This window comes from Eurosta solidaginis, chromosome 1 (assembly GCF_040869045.1).
Source record: "Eurosta solidaginis isolate ZX-2024a chromosome 1, ASM4086904v1, whole genome shotgun sequence".
In the NCBI taxonomy this organism is placed as follows: Eukaryota; Metazoa; Arthropoda; class Insecta; order Diptera; family Tephritidae; genus Eurosta; species Eurosta solidaginis.
Genome location: NC_090319.1, coordinates 85,702,803 through 85,722,596, shown reverse-complemented (window position 1 = coordinate 85,722,596; position 19,794 = coordinate 85,702,803). Strand labels below are relative to the sequence as shown.

General features: G+C 36.3%; 1 protein-coding gene, 1 long non-coding RNA gene and 1 pseudogene across 12 annotated transcripts in view; 2 read left to right on the top strand and 1 right to left on the bottom strand.

Moving 5' to 3' along the window:
- LOC137236394 (uncharacterized protein ZK1073.1) overlaps positions 1-19,794 on the top strand; it is a 469,888-nt gene that overhangs the window by 105,915 nt on the left and 344,179 nt on the right. The gene's annotated exons all lie outside the window — the stretch shown is intronic.
- The window catches only part of LOC137236398 (uncharacterized), a 185,099-nt gene that overhangs the window by 107,139 nt on the left and 58,166 nt on the right, over positions 1-19,794 (bottom strand). The gene's annotated exons all lie outside the window — the stretch shown is intronic.
- Positions 4,188-19,218, top strand: LOC137236396 (uncharacterized; annotated as a pseudogene).

Sequence of the window (19,794 nt, the reverse complement as noted above, 5' to 3'; positions counted from 1 at the left end):
CAATTGTAATTTTCTGAACTTCAATTATAATTCCTAAGCTTCAATTGTAATTTTCTGAACTTCAATTGTAATTTTCTGAACTTCAATTGTAATTTCCTGAACTACAGATATAAATTCTGAACTTCAATTTGAATACCCTTAATGATTTATTTAACTCGATTTTGAAATAGATTTGAATTTTTTAATTTATTATTTGCTATTTAATATATCCCATGTACCTCCATTTTATGAAAATTAAAACTGAAACTTCATTATTTTAATGAACACCTTTAATTTTAACAAATCCTCGCATTGTATTAGTTTCCATTACAATTAACCACAAAAAGCGTCCATTATACCTAATTATTTTGACATTCATACCAAAAACTCAAAGAAGATATACATACATACACACAAATGAGGACATTTCGTCATAGCCAAAGCATCTCTGGAGATCGTACGCAATTTGCTAAAATTTAGTTTGTCTTCTTCAATTTCCTGTTCCCATTTTTTTGTTTACGTTCACTTGACATTGATTTCCTGCCTTTTGCTATTTTGTACACAAAAGTTCAATCTCTTTTATCGGCGCTCTATTTGTAGCTTTTTTTTCCTGTATTATGAATTTAATTATAATGACACTCTAATGGCTTCTCATCTCGAATTTCTTATGGAATGTCTACTCTATTTTGTCGTAAGTTTTTTGGCATTTGTGACATGTTTTCTTCTTCGACATATGCTTTTCTTCTTTATATACCTTAGCCTATTTATATTTGTGTCCTTTTTTCATCTTCATAACTGGCTTAAGCTGTAATGTTGTTGTCTTATGAAGGAGAAAGTTTTTGCTGTTTGACTTTTATTGCTTCAAATTACTAATAACTGCCCATTTAATGGCTAACGGAAGACATTACGAAGAAATTTTTTGATGTTTCTTTTGACTTCATATGCGGGGGGCATGTATGAAATCTTTAGCAACAGTGGCACGTACATGGCATGGGAGTCGCCTTATCTAAAGACTTACAAACTCGCTAATGGCCGCGTAACCTGACCTAGCCAGTCAAACTGTTCAGTTTTTATTCGTTGTACTGTGTTAATCTTTTTGCAGCCGTGGGTTGGTGGTAGCGTGCTCCTACCACACCGAATGTCCTGGGTTCCAGTCCCAGGAAAGCCACTTAAAAAATCTAGAAAAAAGGGTTTTCAATTAGAAACAAGTTAAAACGTGACTCATACCCTTCATGAATGGAGCTAAAACAAAATCTGATGAAAGTTGAAAACTTCAAAAAATCTGAAGAATCTACAGTATATATAAGCATATAGTAAAATTTGAAGCCTCTATCTATTAAAATGATAAAAAAAAATGTCAAAGCCTCTCTTGTCCGGACAATCAGTTGTATGGCATATATATTATATATATGACCGATATTGAAGTTTTAAGTTTCTAGCTGTTAAAATGACAAAAGCTCTCTTTTTCAAAAAATCATTTGTATGGGAGATATATGCTATAGTTATCCGATCCGGTTCGTTTTCGACAAATGATTAATCCGGCAACCAAATATACCAGCTCACCAAATTTTATAAAAATATTTTAAAAATTGAGGTATTAGTTTGCGTTCAAACAGACATGACTTAATCAATTCAGCTCGCCATCCTGTTAATTTCAGTTTACTAATTGGCATAAAACATGTAGGCCCCGTTCCGCCAATTTGTAGGAAAAATTAAAAAGGACCACGACGGAAATCTGAAGAGAAGCTCGGTCTCTCGATCAATGCAAAAGTCAACCCATCTTCTCTCGGCACTGTGCATGATTTCGAGTCATATATTAGGAAAGGTATGGTGAGAGAATGATTTGCGAGGGCTTTACTTCTAAATAGCCTATTCAGTCCTAGGTTGGGTGAGGTTGAGTGGAAGTCACCCCATTAGGGAAGCTTACTTGGTAAATATGCAGGTCTGTTATTATGCCACATAAAACAATGGCATGCGTTATAGCTACATACTCGTATTTAGAGAATCAGTGCGTAGCGAAAACTTCTGCTTAGAAGACGCTTCAGTGATTGAGTTCCTGACAAAAAGTCCGCCCTCCTAGTTGGCGGCTGTGTTACTCTGTCCGGTGTGGAGTTATTGAGTATAAACCAGGGGTGGGATTACTGGTGGTAGCAGACTATTTCGTGAATCCGTAGCCTAATATATCGCCAGTTACACTGGCCTAGTACAAACTCTTTTTGAGCTAACAACACTTCAACTCATTTGCATCGCAGAGTGTCCAGAAATTGAAGCGTTACAAGGATTGCCAGATCATCCGCGTAGGAAACCACTACTTTCTAGATCTACTGGACGCTCGTGTACAGCAATAAACGGCGCATAGCTATATACCAGTGGTCGTCAGCTAGTAAATAATTATTCGCGCTCAATTCACACACGTTATTATCCTTTTTCTTTTAGTGTTTGCTGAACAAGCAGAGTAGCAACATCAGTGGAGGCTATTGTTTATTTGCGTGTTTCCAAATAGATATTTTACAAACAAACGCCCAAGTGCATAATGTTTTAATGGTTAAATATGAGCAATATATTTTGTTAAAATTTTTTGTTAAGCAATAAAATAGCAAACTTGAGTGCATACGTCTTACCTCATTGTTTTTTTATTAACTACTAAACCACTACCAGCATAATGATTTTACTCTTACTAACACATCCACAGTTTCAGTTGGTGAGCAGTCTATACACACATATGCATAGAAGGCAACAGTGAGAGCGCATAAGAGCTCAAATGTTATTACACATACATATAACAACAGCTATAAGCGCAGAAGTTATAACTCACACATATACACACATATAACAAGAAGACACACGTGAATATGAGTACAGATATGAGAAATAAATACGCAACTGTTTGAGAAGGCTGTTCGTGAAAAGTCTATACTGTAGACCCTACGAGAAAGAGGCGAACGGAGTAACTGAAAGTATAAGAGCAGCACAAACTGAGGAGCAAGCAATAAGTTTGGTTTTAACAAGCTACGAGTGAAGTACGCCAGTAATTAAATTGTGAAGTACTACTACCCAAAGTAGTGTGGTAAGCAAACAACATTTTGCTATACTGAATATTTGAGTTTTTTGTTCGACAATTCAGAGACTCAAACGATGGAAGAGGGTGCAGAATAATCGACAATCCTTAAAATTTATTACAATACCAAACGTTTTATAAAAGCATTCAGGTTTACTCACTGAAGTGAATGAATGCACTTATATGATAGGAATTTTGATTCACATGGGAAAAATGACTTGTTGCGTTATACATAATTTGCCTCTTAATCACTTGTATTGTAATGTTAAATTTTACTATCAATCGAACTGTTTACATAATATTATAAAAAGTTTGATATCGTTTGCACAGAACTTAATTTTTCATGATCATATCCTCAAAAAAGCGTCCCTACAAGTAACTCGACCTTGGGCCACGACATTTTTAATATTTCCCTTAGCCGGGGTTTTCTGTGCGAGTGTAAACTTCAATTAAATTTGAGCAGAGTTTAAGTTTGCTCGATAACATAAAATTTTATTGGTAATCTCCGTTTAAACGGCCAAAGTTTCAAGGTTAAACCCCAGCCTACTTTAACTAAAGATTAAAGTTGCGCTGAAAACCTGGGCCTTAGTTGCACGGAGCAGTAAAAACTTGTGTTATGGTACTGCTGGGTATAAAAATTATAATACTAATTTTCCAGCATCCATGGTCCACTAATAGCTGTCATTAATTAAATGTTAGCAACAAATAAAACAGAATTGAAAATATATTAGAATATTGCACAGAGTTGTTTGTAACAAATTTTCCATTTAAGTCGGCAATTCTGTATTTTATTTGAGCAAATTATCATTACTAAGTACAATATAAGTTATGGTAGGACCATTGTGAATTCATACAAGTGAAAAATCTTTCTATTTCTGCTATGCACTATAGCCGAAATTGCGATTTTAGCGGCAAAAAGTAAATTTTTCAAATTTAAATTTTTGCAATTATTTTGATGGTGTTCAATACCCAACATATTGATAAGAAAAAATTAAAAACAAATTTACTGTTGGCAACCCTGTTTATGTACAAACAGCTGGTAATGTTTAAAAATTTTTTAGTACGTATTAATACAAGTGAAGCAGCAAAATTTTTATAAAATTAAAAACTGTTTTTTAATTATATATTCTTGTAAAAGAACTTTGTAAATATGAGTTCTATTACTCGAGGTGAGTAATTTTACTATATACAAATATAGTTTGCTAAATGTTTTTATTTCGTACTTATTTTGGTAGTTTTTTGTATGTATTTTTTGTGAAATTCTGAAGAGTTTTATCGTTTTTCGTGGAGTAAAACTAAAAATGTTTTGAAGTGTCATTGGAACTATTTATATGTGATTGTTTGTAGAAAACTCAAGTTTTATGTCATGGTAAAAGTGTATGCATTTTACTGCTAATGAACGAATTTTTAATACTTTTGTAGAAACACTAAGGTTCAAAAATTCTGAAATATTTGAGTTTTTGTTGAGAAACAACAGGAATGTTTCGAATTACATAAAAGGAAAGATTTCATACGAAATTGACAGTGAATTAAGTAAATTGATATGTACTAAAGCTCGGAACTTATCTAATTTTATTTAACTTAAATGGAATAAACAAACCAGAAATGAGAATGCATTTAGAAAATATAATAAGAAATGGTTGAGTGGAGAAACAATTTTTGTAATACCGAAAAAGATTAATACTATTGGGCGACCAAAACTGACGTATAATGATAGCTGCGAAAGAAATAAAAGGAGATTAGCTTCCGAATTAGCTTCCCAGCAAGGAGACAATGCGCAATTATTAGTTCATGCTGCCTCTATATCTGCCAAAAAATCCCACGCAACGGATTTGAAATTTGTCCTACAACAAGTTGCTATATCTCCAAATCGGCCATCCAAAATTCGAGAAGTTCTTAATACTAGCCATAAAGAAGTTACTCCAGTATCACCTGTAAGGACAGCCTGTCTCCATACTGGCTTAAATGAGTGGCAGAGTGTATATGCGTCTATGTGTTTATGAGTTTTGTGTTCAGGTCCGTGCCTTAGCCGCAATGTTGCCATTAACATACTATTAACATAATAACATTAACATTGACAACATTGTACCGAAAGTGAACACAATGTTGCAGCGGAAATGAGATGTTACGCTTGGCATCATGCTGTTGTAATAAATAAAATGTCACCATGCTGCTAACAACTTAGCAGCATAGATGAATGCCATGCACCTATGTGTTTGTTTTGTTCTGTATTATGTATGGGGATGTGTATTTGTGTAAGGCTATAAGCGTGTGAATGCAACAGCCCTGCTAACCATGAGTGGATAAAAAATCGGGTAATCGTATACTGACGATATCCAAAAAATTGGATAATAAGTTGGATAATTTTGTTCGGCGAGGCGCCGATATTATCTATGGTGAAATGGGATATTTCGTGTACGTGTGATCTTCCATCTCTGTCGCACTCATTCAGAACCGCCATATCAAAAACGAATAGCTGAACTGCTCTCAAAATGTCATTTTAAAGAGGCTGCATACTTTTATGCGCTCCAGAGTTGCCAGCCCGATGATCAAATAACCTATAATGCGAATTGAAAATACCTAAAAAATTCCAAAAACCCCACAAAATAACCAAAAACCGCCCACAAAATGCCCAAAATTTTTCATTCTATGCTTTTATTAAGAAAATATGGTTTTCAATTTAAAAACACAACAAATAAATTTTAAGTGAATATGAATAATTTAGATGTATGCATATTTTAGATATTTACAATAAAAAATATTAACAAAAATTCCTTTTAATTCATTCATCTCTGTATTAATACATTTCATTTTTCTTCTGGTTAGTGTTACGTTTGAGTTTTGATTTTGATTTAAAATTAAAATAAATATTTTTTCTTACTTATAATATAGATTTAATTTAATTAGTTATCATTGGCTTAAAAACTAAACTTTCAATTGAATTTAACATATACTCTTACTTTCAAAATTTAGTTATAATAATTTAAGAAAAGTTTTTTATTGAATTAAAAATAAAAATACAAATTTAAACGCCGCAGGTTAACATAATGGTGTCATCCACAAAATCCCCAACGTCCTTGTTCTTCCACTTTCGGCATATTTGTCACAGTTTAGACCTCCTTTTTTGAATTGTTACCTATTCAGTAATAAAAAAATTTTGTTAAACTTCATTAATTTTAGTAGCAATACTATAAAAAATAAGGAATTTAAGTGAAAAAGTCACGTTCCTTACAATATTACATTATTTGATCTGAAATTCGCAAAATTTTCGAAATATTATTTAATTGGCTCTATGAAAGCAATTGGATTACCTTTCTTTTGATGCATGTTAACATTTAAAATTCCTTAAGGATCATCAAAAAAAATTACTTTCCTTGCAACTTTACATTATTTGCTCTGACTACATATTAATGTTTCCGAATTTCGCAATATTTAATTGGCTATAAGGAATTTTCCATCAAAAGAAAAGTAATTGAATTGCCATTCTTTTGATGCATTTTAACATTTAAAATTCCTTAAGGATCATCCAAAAAAATACTTTCTTTGCAACTTTACACTATTTGCTCTGACTACATATTAATGTTTGCGAAATTCGCAATATTTTCCAAAAAATATTTAATTGGCTATAAGGAATTTTCCATCAAAAGAAAAGTAATTGAATTACATTTCTTTTGATGCATGTTAACATTTAGAGTTCCTTAAGGATAATCTAAAAAAAATTACTTTCCATCTAAAAAAAACTACAACTTTACATTATTTACCCTGACAACTTATCCAATAATTTAAATAACTTTCCTTAAGTGAAACAGTCTCCAAACCACTCTGTCACTCACTGCATTTAACATGGGTCGATGCTCCGTTCTTCTCCAGGGCTTTCTTGAACTTGCCTGTAAAAAATTAAGGACATTAAAATTAAGATCATTAAAAACACTTGATCAGCCAAATCATGACTTTTGCATCAAAAGTTCCACTATAAATTTATTCACATCGAACAAGTAGCAAAATAACTTGATAATCAGGTCGATATTAATACAGAAAATTTTCATTGCATTACAATAATTTGAGGAAATCTTTTAGGTGGAACTTGTGATCACATTGAAGTTAAAATTTGGGTTATAAAGCTAGCGTTTAAGTGTACTGAATGTCCTGAATGCGATGTGTCCCCACATGACACCCACCATCTTTTCAATTGTAATGTGAAAACTACGACCAAAATTGCTGTACGGCTAGCTACACATGAAACTTTCATGCTTTGTCGCTTTCATGCAGCTGACGCCTCGTACGCAGCTCTTCATCCAAGTGCATGTGTTCGACATCAAAGCGTACAGATTTCGCCTTCAGCGTCTATGAAGCGTAGCCTCGTGTGCACCTTGCCTTAATCAGATTATGCTACGCTTCACATTTTTACAAACTTTTGTGCTGTGCTTCTGTTGCTATAAAGATATAGTGAAAACTTTCCTTTTTAATTTTATATACAATCAACTTTTGTAGAATTGCAATTATACGGTATAAATTAATTTGTTTATTTTTTTTAGAAATATTTTTTTTTTTTGTAGTGACGCATATCTTGAAGCGTAGAAGAATTGTACCTACATGAAATATCGTGTACGCGTGGATGACGCGTAGCCTTTGTGCACCTTGCCTAAGTGCGCATAATCCCCTGATAATTCACGAAACACACTTTGGGCTTATTGGGGTAAACGCAATATGTTTGAGGATGGTAATTTACAAGCGATCAGCTGCAAGCAGCAAACAATTCAACTTCAAGAGAATCCAAGTTGTTTATTTTGTATAAAAATGTTAAATAAATAAAATTGTTACGTTTATTTAATACGGAGGCCTCGAAAGTGTTGGCGTTAAGTATGTTACCCCAAGAAAATACTGTGATGTCATTTATTTGATCCTGTTGACAAACAAAGAATGTGGACATACATATTAAAAGATACTGTTTGTGAATTAATTTAGGTAATTCTATACAACAGCATGAACCTATAAATACAAGTCCAAAAATATCGGAAGATGTATCAAAAGATGCGTCTTGGAGCCAGAATGGGAATCCAAAAACGGAAAACAAAAATTGTGAGTTGTTCAAAAGATGGTAATTCTATACGAAAGCATGACACTCTTAATACACGTCCAATAAACGCTGGCCGGTCCCCCAAAGGGGTGCAATCAAAATTTAATCCGTGCAAAATCCCTTTGCACACAAAATTATTTCCTGTGTACACCAACATTACAACAACCACACAAAAAGTTGCAATTTCTTTTGCAAGTATCTCTTCACAGACTCAAAATTTGTGTTTTTATATTCGCGTTTCTGGGTCCAAGACGCATATTTTGATACATCTCCCGATATTTTTGGACGTTTATTTAGGGTTTGGTTGTTGTTGTAGCACTGATTTATTTAGAGTGTATAGAATCACCTAAATTAACATACATATCTTTAAATTTGTCCACATTCTTTTTCTTTGCCAACAAGGTCATAAACAAATGACACCATTGTATCTGCTTGTTACCCCAAGCGGACTAACACTTTCGAGGGTGGTATAAAAAGGCGAGCGTTTCCTCCCGTATTAAATAAGCGGAACATAATAGCTATTTATTTCACATTTTTATAAAAAAAAACAATTTTCTTTAGCTCACAATTGCTAAAACTAGTCAAAAAATATCGGGAGGTGTCAAGAGGCGCCTTTGAACTCAGAACAATGAATCTGAAAGCGGAAATTGAAAATTTTATATCTGTGCAGAGATATTTTTAGTTAAAGTTGGCATTTTTCATGTGATTATTGTAATGTTGTTGTTCACAGGAAAACATTTTATGTACGAAAGGAATTTGTACTGATTTAATTTTGATTCCACCTCCTTGGTGGTAATTTTTTATAAGCGCGGCCGAAGGCCAAAATTCTATGGATCACACCGCAGGTTTCGGAGGGAGCAGGGGTCATTTTTCGGGTTTTCGTTAATACATTTTGGGTAACTGCAAATATCTCTGCACAGATATAAAATTTTCAATTTCCGCTTTCAGATTCGTTGTTCTGAGTTCAAAGCGCTTCTATTGACACCTCTCCCGATATATTTTGACTCGTTTTAGCAGTTGTGTGCTAAAGAAAAGAATTACCAGCAAAAATTGTGCCATCAAACATATGTATAACTACATACCCATATTATGGTGATGAAAAACAAAGTCAGTCCTGCGTTGGACGGACAAAACTTCAACTAATTTGGCTATCACCATAATACCCGCATTTACTCAGAATCATTCATATTATGACGACACCAAATAATATTCCTGATCCCTGTCAGGTCCATAATATGTAACACTGATTTGGTATCTTCATAATAAGGGTAAGTTCTGCAATATATTTCCAAACTTGCACTGCTACAACAACAAAAAAGTTAGTTATACTAAAATACCTAAACATTTACTTACCTCGGATAATCCAACGTGGAAGTGGCTGATGAAAGCTGGAAATTTTTTTTTTGAACGTTCGCCCATTTTTCTTTAGCGAATCCCGAATTATTGCGCTAACATAATGTCGCAAACTTTTCTGTTATATTTTTTTTTTTTTTTATGTTCTTACTCACTTGAACACTTGTAAAATTCATTTTTATTAAATTCTTTCGCAATGAGACGCGTTTTGCTTAAACAAATTTACATAAATGGTGGCGAAATCTGTAGTATCTTATTGTTTCATTCCTACATCATACTACTGTTTCATTCGCACATCTTAGAGATTTACCACAATTATGAAAAATGTTCCACAAATGTGAGTTGGCGTTAGTTGTGTCCAAAAAGAAATTGAGATAGTGTTGGTTTTTGAGGTGAAAATAGCAAAATGTGGTTAGCCATGGTTAGCAGGGAGTGTGAGCGGTCAAGGCACGAACCGAGTGTATCTGTGTAGGTGTTCGGTTTGTGGAGTGGTAAGCGTATGAATGTATGAGTGCATGATTGTATAGATGGAAAATACGGGAAAGCCGAAAAGAAAGTTTGGCATGTATAGGTAGGAATTTTCCGTTTCTGGGTAACGTTCTTTACCACGGCGCTGGCTATAAGAAGGGGAAAAATCAGTCAACGGGCCAAAGTCTTGTTTCAGCAGTGCCCAGTACAAGTTAAGTGCAATTGAGTCAAAAGTGAAGTGCGCGCTTTTAAAACGAAAGTGAAGAAAAAAAAAAAAGGTTCACAAAGTTTGTAGTGCGCGAATTTAATCGCATTTTTGAAAGATTTGTGCGCGCGAAAGTCTCCGAGATACGTAAAAAGGGGTAGGAGTTTCCAGCAAACGTATGTTGCGAAAGAGCGCAAAATTTAATCTCCGTTGGAAAAGACTCACTGGGCACTGGTTTTGGCTACATACCGCCCGGCAATAACTACCACGCACTACACTACATTTTTAATTTGGTGGCGCACACCACAACAACAACCACTACAGCACCTTTTTTATTGGCAATATACCGCAACAACCACAACCGGTATTTATTTTTTTTCTTGGTGGCATAACGCCCAACAACAACTACGTCACATTGGCGACATACCGCTCAACACCAACTATACCATCTCCACTTCATCGGCGGCGCAACGCCAGTTACAAGTACTACCTTTTTTTTCTATTGGCAATTACAATTTCCACCAGCGGCCACATATTTTGTCATCGGCAATATATTGCACCACAACAACAACTGAAACAACATCACTCATTTGGTCTCTTAGGCGGCACAAAACGGATACCACAACACTACATATTCTTTGACAGCTCACCATTTTCTTTCACCAGCCACCACACATCGTTCTCTTATTTTGGCATCGGCGGTGCAACACCAACAACAGGTACGATACCTCTTACTGTTGACCATTACAATCACCACCTGCGACATAAGCAGTAGCAGCGATAACACTTTTACTGTTGGCGGCCACATATTGTATCAGCAATATATCACCACAACGACAACAACACCATCTTCATTCACCAACCAGCCCGACAAATTAATTTTTTTACCATCACCCAGCTAAGAAGTTACAATATAAGGAAGTCTAAAGACGGTATTAGCGGAGGTCATTTCCAACAACCAAATCACACTACAACGCCAGCAGCAGAAAACCATCGAAACTTAACTTCAACAGTCTTTTATTTTGCACCTTTTGTATTTTTCTTGCATATCGTTTATATGTGTATCTGTTCATATGTATATTCCTTTTTTATGTAAATTTTTGGTAGGAAAAAAAAAGCATGGTCTTTAGGTCTGCGCTTGTTAGTGGGAAAATTGCGCTAAGCAAATTTTTGATAAGGTCTAAATAATACTTCACTTTGTTTTTTTTTAAATATTTTTTTAATTCACTCTGCTCTTTTTGTAAATTTCTTAGATTAATTTTCCTTTTGCAATTTTCCTATCTTTTGACATTTATTTGGATTCTTTTATTTTTGATTCTTTGCGTTTCTTTTGTGGCTAGTTACTATATTTTAAGTACACCGATCTTTATCGGTGTGCTCTTCCTATAGTCGCACTTCCGCACATGCGTTTTTTTTTATATGTCATCTCGATTAGACCGCGGCTAACTCGAATTATGGAATTTTGAACTTTCTTTCTTTTTTTTGCTGGCACAAATCACACTTATATATATTTGCCAGGACGCTTCCGGCAAACTTACCCTTATCCTTCCGGCACGAGCATTAGGGATTTGCTTATAAGCACCCACATAAAATTGTTCAATTTCTTGCATATTTATTTTTTTTTACGATTTTTTTTACCCACGTTTTTTCATATTGTCATCACGACTATACATTTATTACTATCTATACGCTCATTAGCCAAGATCGTAAGTGAGCGATCTTAATCAGTGTTTGAGCGTGGTCATATGTACATATGTATGTTTGAGTGTTTCTCTCTTTACAGCTCGCGGACTCAACTGCAGCGGCGCCGTTGGATGAGAAGAGTTATGCGGCAGTTACTCACGAACGTACGTACCAAAAACGTGTCAGCTGACACGACCTATCTTATGAGTGTGCAATGTAAACGAAAACTCACCGACGTGCAACGCCCGTACGTACGTAGCCCAGAACGTAGAAATCAAAACAATTTTGATTTTTTCCGTAAGAACGTGTCAGCTGATCGATCTCTCACTAGACAGAGTTGCCTAGTAAACTTTTGTACGCTAATTTTTGACCGTTTGCAATTTTATGCAAAAACGCCTAATTAAAGTTTGAAAAATTGTGAAAATAATTCGAAATAATTATGTAAAAGTGCTGATTATAAATATTTTATCTATTTATACTTATTTAATATGTATTCCGGCCTTTTACAATATCAACAAGTAAGGAAGGCTAAGTTCGGGTGTAACCGAACATAACATACTCAGTTGAGAGCTATGGAGACAAAATAAGGAAAATCAATCTGGGGTAACCCTGGAATGTGGTTGTATAACATGTGTATCAAATGAAAGGTATTAAAGAGTATTTTAAGAGAGAGTAGGCCATAGTTCTATGGATGAACGCCATTTAGGGATATCGCCATAAAGGTAGACCAGGGCTGACTCTAGAATTTGTTTGTACGATATGGGTATCAAATGAAAGGTGTTACTGAGCATTTTAAGAGGGAGTGGGCCTTAGGTCTATCGGTGGACGCCTTTTCGAGATGTCCCCATTAAGGTGGACCAGGGGTGATTCTATAATGTGTTTGTACGATATGGGTATCAAATGAAAGCTGTTAATGAGTATTTTGAAAAGGAGTGATCCTTAGTTCCATAGGTGGACGCCGTTTCGAGATATCGCCATAAAGGTGGACCAGGGGTGTCTCTAGAATGTGTTTGTACGATATGGGAATCAAATGAAAGGTGTTACTGAGCATTTTAAGAGGGAGTGGGCATTAGGTCTATAGGTGGACGCCTTTTCGAGATATCGCCATTAGGGTGGGCCAGGGGTGACTCTAGAATGTTTGTACGGTATGGGTATCAAACGAAAGGTGTTACTGAGCATTTTAAGAGGGAGTGGGCATGAGGTCTATAGGTGGACGCCTTTTCGAGATATCGTCATTAGGGTGGGCCAGGGGTGACTCTAGAATGTGTTTGTACGATATGTGCATCAAACGAAAGGTGTTACTGAGCATTTTAAGAGGGAGTGGGCATTAGGTCTATAGGTGGACGCCCTTTCGAGATATCGCCATTAGGGTGGGCCAGGGGTGACTCTAGAATGTTTGTACGATATGGGTATCAAACGAAAGGTGTTACTGAGCATTTTAAGAGGGAGTGGGCATTAGGTCTATAGGTGGACGCCTTTTCGAGATATCGCCATTAGGGTGGGCCAGGGGTGACTCTAGAATGTGTTTGTACGATATGGGTATCAAATGAAAGGTGGTATGGAGTATTTTAAAAGGGAGTAATCCTTAGTTCTATAGGTGGACGCCTTTTCGAGATATCGCCATAAAGGTGGACCAAGGGTGACTCTAGAATGTTTGTATGATATGGGTATCAAACGAGAGGTGTTACTGAGCATTTTAAGAGGGAGTGGGCATTAGGTCTATAGGTGGACGCCTTTTCGAGATATCGCCATTAGGGTGGGCCAGGGTGACTCTAGAATGTGTTTGTACGATATGGGTATCAAATGAAAGGTGGTAATGAGTATTTTAAAAGGAAGTAATCCTTAGTTCTATAGGTGGACGCCTTTTCGAGATATCGCCATTAGGGTGGGCCAGGTGTGACTCTAGAATGTTTGTACGATATGGGTATCAAACGAAAGGTGTTACTGAGCATTTTAAGAGGGAGTGGGCATTAGGTCTATAGGTGGACGCCTTTTCGAGATATCGCCATTAGGGTGGGCCAGGGTGACTCTAGAATGTGTTTGTACGATATGGGTATCAAATGAAAGGTGGTAATGAGTATTTTAAAAGGGAGTAATCCTTAGTTCTATAGGTGGACGCCTTTTCGAGATATCGCCATTAGGGTGGGCCAGGTGTGACTCTAGAATGTTTGTACGATATGGGTATCAAACGAAAGGTGTTACTGAGCATTTTAAGAGGGAGTGGGCATTAGGTCTATAGGTGGACGCCTTTTCGAGATATCGCCATTAGGGTGGGACAGGGGTGACTCTAGAATGTTTGTACGATATGGGTATCAAACGAAAGGTGTTACTGAGCATTTTAAGAGGGAGTGGACATTAGGTCTATAGGTGGACGCCTTTTCGAGATATCGCCATTAGGGTGGGCCAGGGGTGACTCTAGAATGCTTGTACGATATGGGTATCAAACGAAAGGTGTTACTGAGCATTTTAAGAGGGAGTGGACATTAGGTCTATAGGTGGACGCCTTTTCGAGATATCGCCATTAGGGTGGGCCAGGGTGACTCTAGAATGTGTTTGTACGATATGGGTATCAAATGAAAGGTGGTAATGAGTATTTTAAAAGGGAGTAATCCTTAGTTCTATAGGTGGACGCCTTTTCGAAATATCGCCATTAGGGTGGGCCAGGTGTGACTCTAGAATGTTTGTACGATATGGGTATCAAACGAAAGCTGTTACTGAACATTTTAAGAGGGAGTGGGCATTAGGTCTATAGGTGGACGCCTTTTCGAGATATCGCCATTAGGGTGGGCCAGGGGTGACTCTAGAATGTTTGTACGATATGGGTATCAAACGAAAGGTGTTACTGAGCATTTTAAGAGGGAGTGGACACTAGGTCTATAGGTGGACGCCTTTTCGAGATATCGCCATTAGGGTGGGCCAGGGGTGACTCTAGAATGTTTGTACGATATGGGTATCAAACGAAAGGTGTTACTGAGCATTTTAAGAGGGAGGGGGCATTAGGTCTATAGGTGGACGCCTTTTCGAGATATCGCCATTAGGGTGGGACAGGGGTGACTCTGGTATGTTTTTGTACGATATGGATATCAAATTAAATGTATTAATGAGGGTTTTAAAAGCGAGTGGCCCTTAGATGTATATGTGAAGGCGTTCTCGCGATATCGACCAAAATGTGGACCAGGTGATCCAGAAAATCATCTGTCGGGTACTGCTAATTTATATATGCAATACCACTAACAGTATTCCTGCCAAGATTCCAAGGGCTGTTGATTTCGCCTTGTAGAACTTTTTCATTTTCTTCTACTTAATATGGTAGGTGTCACACCCATTTTACAAAGTTTTTTCCAAAGTTATATTTTGCGTCAATAAACCAATCCAGTTACCATGTTTCATCCCTTTTTTCGTATTTGGTATAGAATTATGGCATTTTTTTCATTTTTCGTAATTTTCGATATCGATAAAGTGGGCGTGGTTATGGTCAGATTTCGCCCATTTTTTATACCAAGAAAAAGTGAGCTCAGGTAAGTACGTGGGCTAGGTTTAGTAAAGATATATCGGATTTTGCTCAAGTTATTGTGTTAATGGCCGAGCGGAAAGACAGACGGTGGACTGTGTATAAAAACTGGGCGTGGCTTCCACCGATTTCGCCCATTTTCACAGAGAACAGTTACCGTCATAGAATCTATGCTCCTACCAAATTTGAGAAGGATTGGTAAATTGTTGTTCGACTTATGGCAATAAAAGTATTCTAGACAAACTAAATGAAAATGGGCGGAGCCACGCCCATTTTGAAATTTTCTTTTATTTTTATATTTTGTTGCATCATATCATTACTGGAGTTGAATATTGACTTAATTTACTTATATACAGTAAAGATATTAAATTTTTTGTTAAAATTTGAATTTTAAAAAATTTTTTTTAAAAAGTGGGCGTGTTCTTCATCCAATTTTGCTAATTTTTATTTAGCACATATAGAGTAATAGTAGTAACGTTCCTGCCAAATTTCATCATGATATCTTCAACGACTGCCAAATTACAGCTTGCAAAACTTTTCAATTACCTTCTTGTAAAAGTGGGCGGTGCCACGCCCATTGTCCAAAATCTTACTAATTTTCTATTCTGCATCATAACGTCAACCCATCTACCAAGTTTCGTCGCTTTATCTGTCTTTTGTAATGAGTTATCGCACATTTTCGGTTTTTCGAAATTTTCGATATCGAAAAAGTGGGCGTGGTTATAGTCCGATATCGTTCATTTTAAATAGCGATCTGAGATGAGTGCTCAGGAACCTACATACCAAATTTCATCAAGATACCTCAAAATTTACTCAAGTTATCGTGTTAACGGACGGACGGACGGACGGACGGACGGACGGACGGACATGGCTCAATCAAATTTTTTTTCGATCCTGATTATTTTGATATATGGAAGTCTATATCTATCTCGATTCCTTTATATATGTACAACCAACCGTTATCCAATCAAACTTAATATACTCTGTGAGCTCTGCTCAACTGAGTATAAAAATTAAATTGGAAAAAGTTGATGTTTCCATAAGCATACATGCAAAATGGTCAATGGCAACAGTGCTTATCTGTAAACAATACACATACAAATATGTTATGTACATGTACACAGACGCACACATTGATTCCTACGGGCTTGAGAGTTCGGTCAAACGTGCTTCGTACGACAAACGTCCTTACGTACGGCACACGTCGGTGGGTAACTGCCGCATAACTTGGTAAGTGTTTTGAGTGAAACATTGTAATTTATCAAAATACACCTATTTAGTTGTATGTATGTACACGTGTTAGCACAGATTCCTGCTCTTGCAAAAGTAGAACAGGAATTAGCAAATCAGAAAAATAAAAACAGATTGCAACGAACATATGTACATGCATGAAAAACGTCCCAAACGTACATTTATGCGGCAGTTACCCACCGACGTGTGCCGTACGTACGGACGTTTGTCGTACGAAACACGTTTGACCGAACCCTCAAGCCCATAGGAATCAATGTGTGCGGCTGTGTACATGTACATAACATATTTGTGTGTGTATTGTTTAGAGCAAAGCACTGTTGCCATTCACTAGTTTGCATGCATGCTTATGCAAACATCAACTTTTGGAATTACAATTTTTCATGGTGCAAATGGCAGAAGCAAATATTGAATAAGAATTTATAGTTCATTTATTTGTAACCTCCAATTTTATATAATAATTTTGGGATATTTCAACAAAATTTTAAACAATCTTTAGGCATTTTTGTATAATAACTGCAAACGGTCAAAAATTAGCGCACAAAAGTTTACTAGGCAACTCTGTCTAGTGAGAGAGCGATCAGCTCACACGTTCTTACGGAAAAAATCAAAATTGTTTTGATTTCTGCGTTCCGGGCTACGTACGTACGGGCGTTGCACGTCGGTGAGTTCTCGTTTACATTTCACACTCATAAGATAGGTCGTGTCAGCCTGACAGGACAGGCCTTCATCTTTCCCCCCTCTTAACTGTGCCCCTCACGTATGTTTCTATCTTTTTCAGCTTTCCCTTCTTTTTCTCATCTTGCAGGTATGAACCCCTATTTTGTTCATGTGGCTGCGGGTGAGGACGGTGGTGAAATGCCCCGCCCAAGACGACGAGCTAGCCTGGGCCCGCAAGCATACCTGCTTGCCGCCGCTCCTCGCAACCCAAACAGTCAGCCACGTAAGAAGATGAAGCTCTAATGTTTGTGTTAGAAAACGGATTAACTAAAAAGGTGTACTCAAATATGCGGCAATTAAACATAAAACACAATTGTAGTATTTATCCGACTTATGATAAAGTTTATAAAAGCAAATTGAAATGTAGACCGGATGAAATCAAAGCGAATGAAAGCTCTATAGAAGTGTCGTTGCAAAATTTGTTAGACCACACAGCTAAAAGAATTCTTGAATATCAAGATGAAGTATTGTGTACAATGGATGTTGAAGAATCGATCCTAATTTCGAGCTACGGGTTTGATGGTTCTACCGGTCACAGCTTGTTTAAACAAAAATTTGTGGAAAATACTTCGGAAAGTTTCGATCCTTTTTGTGACATCAGTCATTCCAATAAAAATAATTTCATAAGCAGGGCATAACATTTGGGTAAACCGTACACCTCAGTCAGTACGCTTTTGTAGACCTTTAAAAGTGGAGTTTGTTAAAGAAATAAAAGAGCACATTTTAGCTGAAAACCACAACATAAAGAAACAGATTGAGGAGTTGAAACCACTACAACATACACTAAGTAATGGGAAAAAAATTAAAGTAAAATATTATTTATATATGACATTAATAGATGGGAAAGTCTTAAATGTGTTGACAGAAACTAAAAGTGCACAGCAATGTCCCATCTGTCACGCCGGTCCAAAGGAATTTCGAACTATAAGAAACTTTGATTCTCCTAATTTTGAACCGAAGACCGACGCTCTGAAATATGGATTAAGCCCTTTGCATGCGTGGATTCGTAGTTTCGAGTTTGTTTTAAAACTTTCATACAAGCTAGATTTGAAAAAATGGCAAGTTCGTGGAGCAGAAGAGAAGAGAATCCTGGCAGAAAAGAAACAAAAATTTCAAAAAGAGTTTTTGCTTCAAATGGAGCTTCATGTCGATAAGCCGAAAGCAAATGGCAGCGGCAACACCAACGATGCCAACACAGCTAGAAGAGCATTTTCTCGCACGGACCTTTTAGCATCTATTACTGGTATAAATATTGATTTTTTGAAACATTTACACATAATCTTAATTGCTCTCTCCTCTGAATTTGAAATTGATGCCCAAAAGTTTCGTGATCATTGCATTAAAACCAGTGAAATATTTTTCCAAAACTACGAATGGTACTCTATGTCTGCCACAATACACAAAATATTAGTGCATTCGTCACAAATAATTTAGGCTTCAGTAGTACCCGTAGGTGTCATCGCAGAAAATGCATCTGAGGCGCGAAACAAATATTATAAAAAAGATCGAACTGGTCACGCTCGAAAGGATTCAAGAGTGCACAACATACTTGACATGTATCATAGAGCTATGGATAGCTCTGACCCATATATTTCAAGTATATGTTTGCAAGAATGTACAAATAGTTCAAAAAAACTTCCTTTTCCTCGAGAAGTCACTGATCTTTTTAAAATGCCTGAATTGCCACCAGAACTTTTAATACCTTTAACATCTCAAGAAGCCTCCAGCTGCAATTATAGTTATGATTCTGATGTAAGCTTAGAGTCGATAAATAATTATTCATTGGAATTAGAAGCGGCTGAAAACGAAGAAACAGACCATGAATAATTAAGCCCTATATCTTTCGAGAATATGTATGTTATTTTTGTTATTTTCAGATTAATCCATAAGCATTTACAACTTCTTTAAAATTATAAATTTATGAATTGAAAAATAAATTAATTTCTTGGTAGCATTCAATATTTTTTTAATAGTGGGCGCGGGCCGCCCATTTTTTCTAAAGTTTTTTTTTGTCAGAAGAAGTCCGTCTTCAAAATTTGATGAAGCCAGCTTTTTGGTAAGTATTTTTGGCGACAATTTGGGTTTTGGATATAGGAAAAAGAGGGCATGGACCGTTAAATTTTTTCTCAACTTGCTTTTTTGTCAGTGTAATCATTTTGGTGAAGCTAGCTTGCCAGGAAGTACGTTTTGCCACTACTTTGAAAAAAGGGGGCGTGGCCCGCCCATTTTTTCTCAAATCGATTTCTTTATCATTAGAAGTCTACACACCAAATTTGGTGAAGCTAGCTTGTCGGGAAGTATTTTTTGCCGCTAAAATCGCAATTTCGGCCATAGTGCAATGTCCAATGGTAGGTAACCTGTCAAATAATAGCTGACAGGGAGAATGGGTATTTTTTACTCGCTTTTTATAAATAGAAGTGCCATGAATTAATTGTCCATTGGGGTTTCAAACCAACTTTTTTTAAATGTGTCTACAGAAAATCAGACTACAT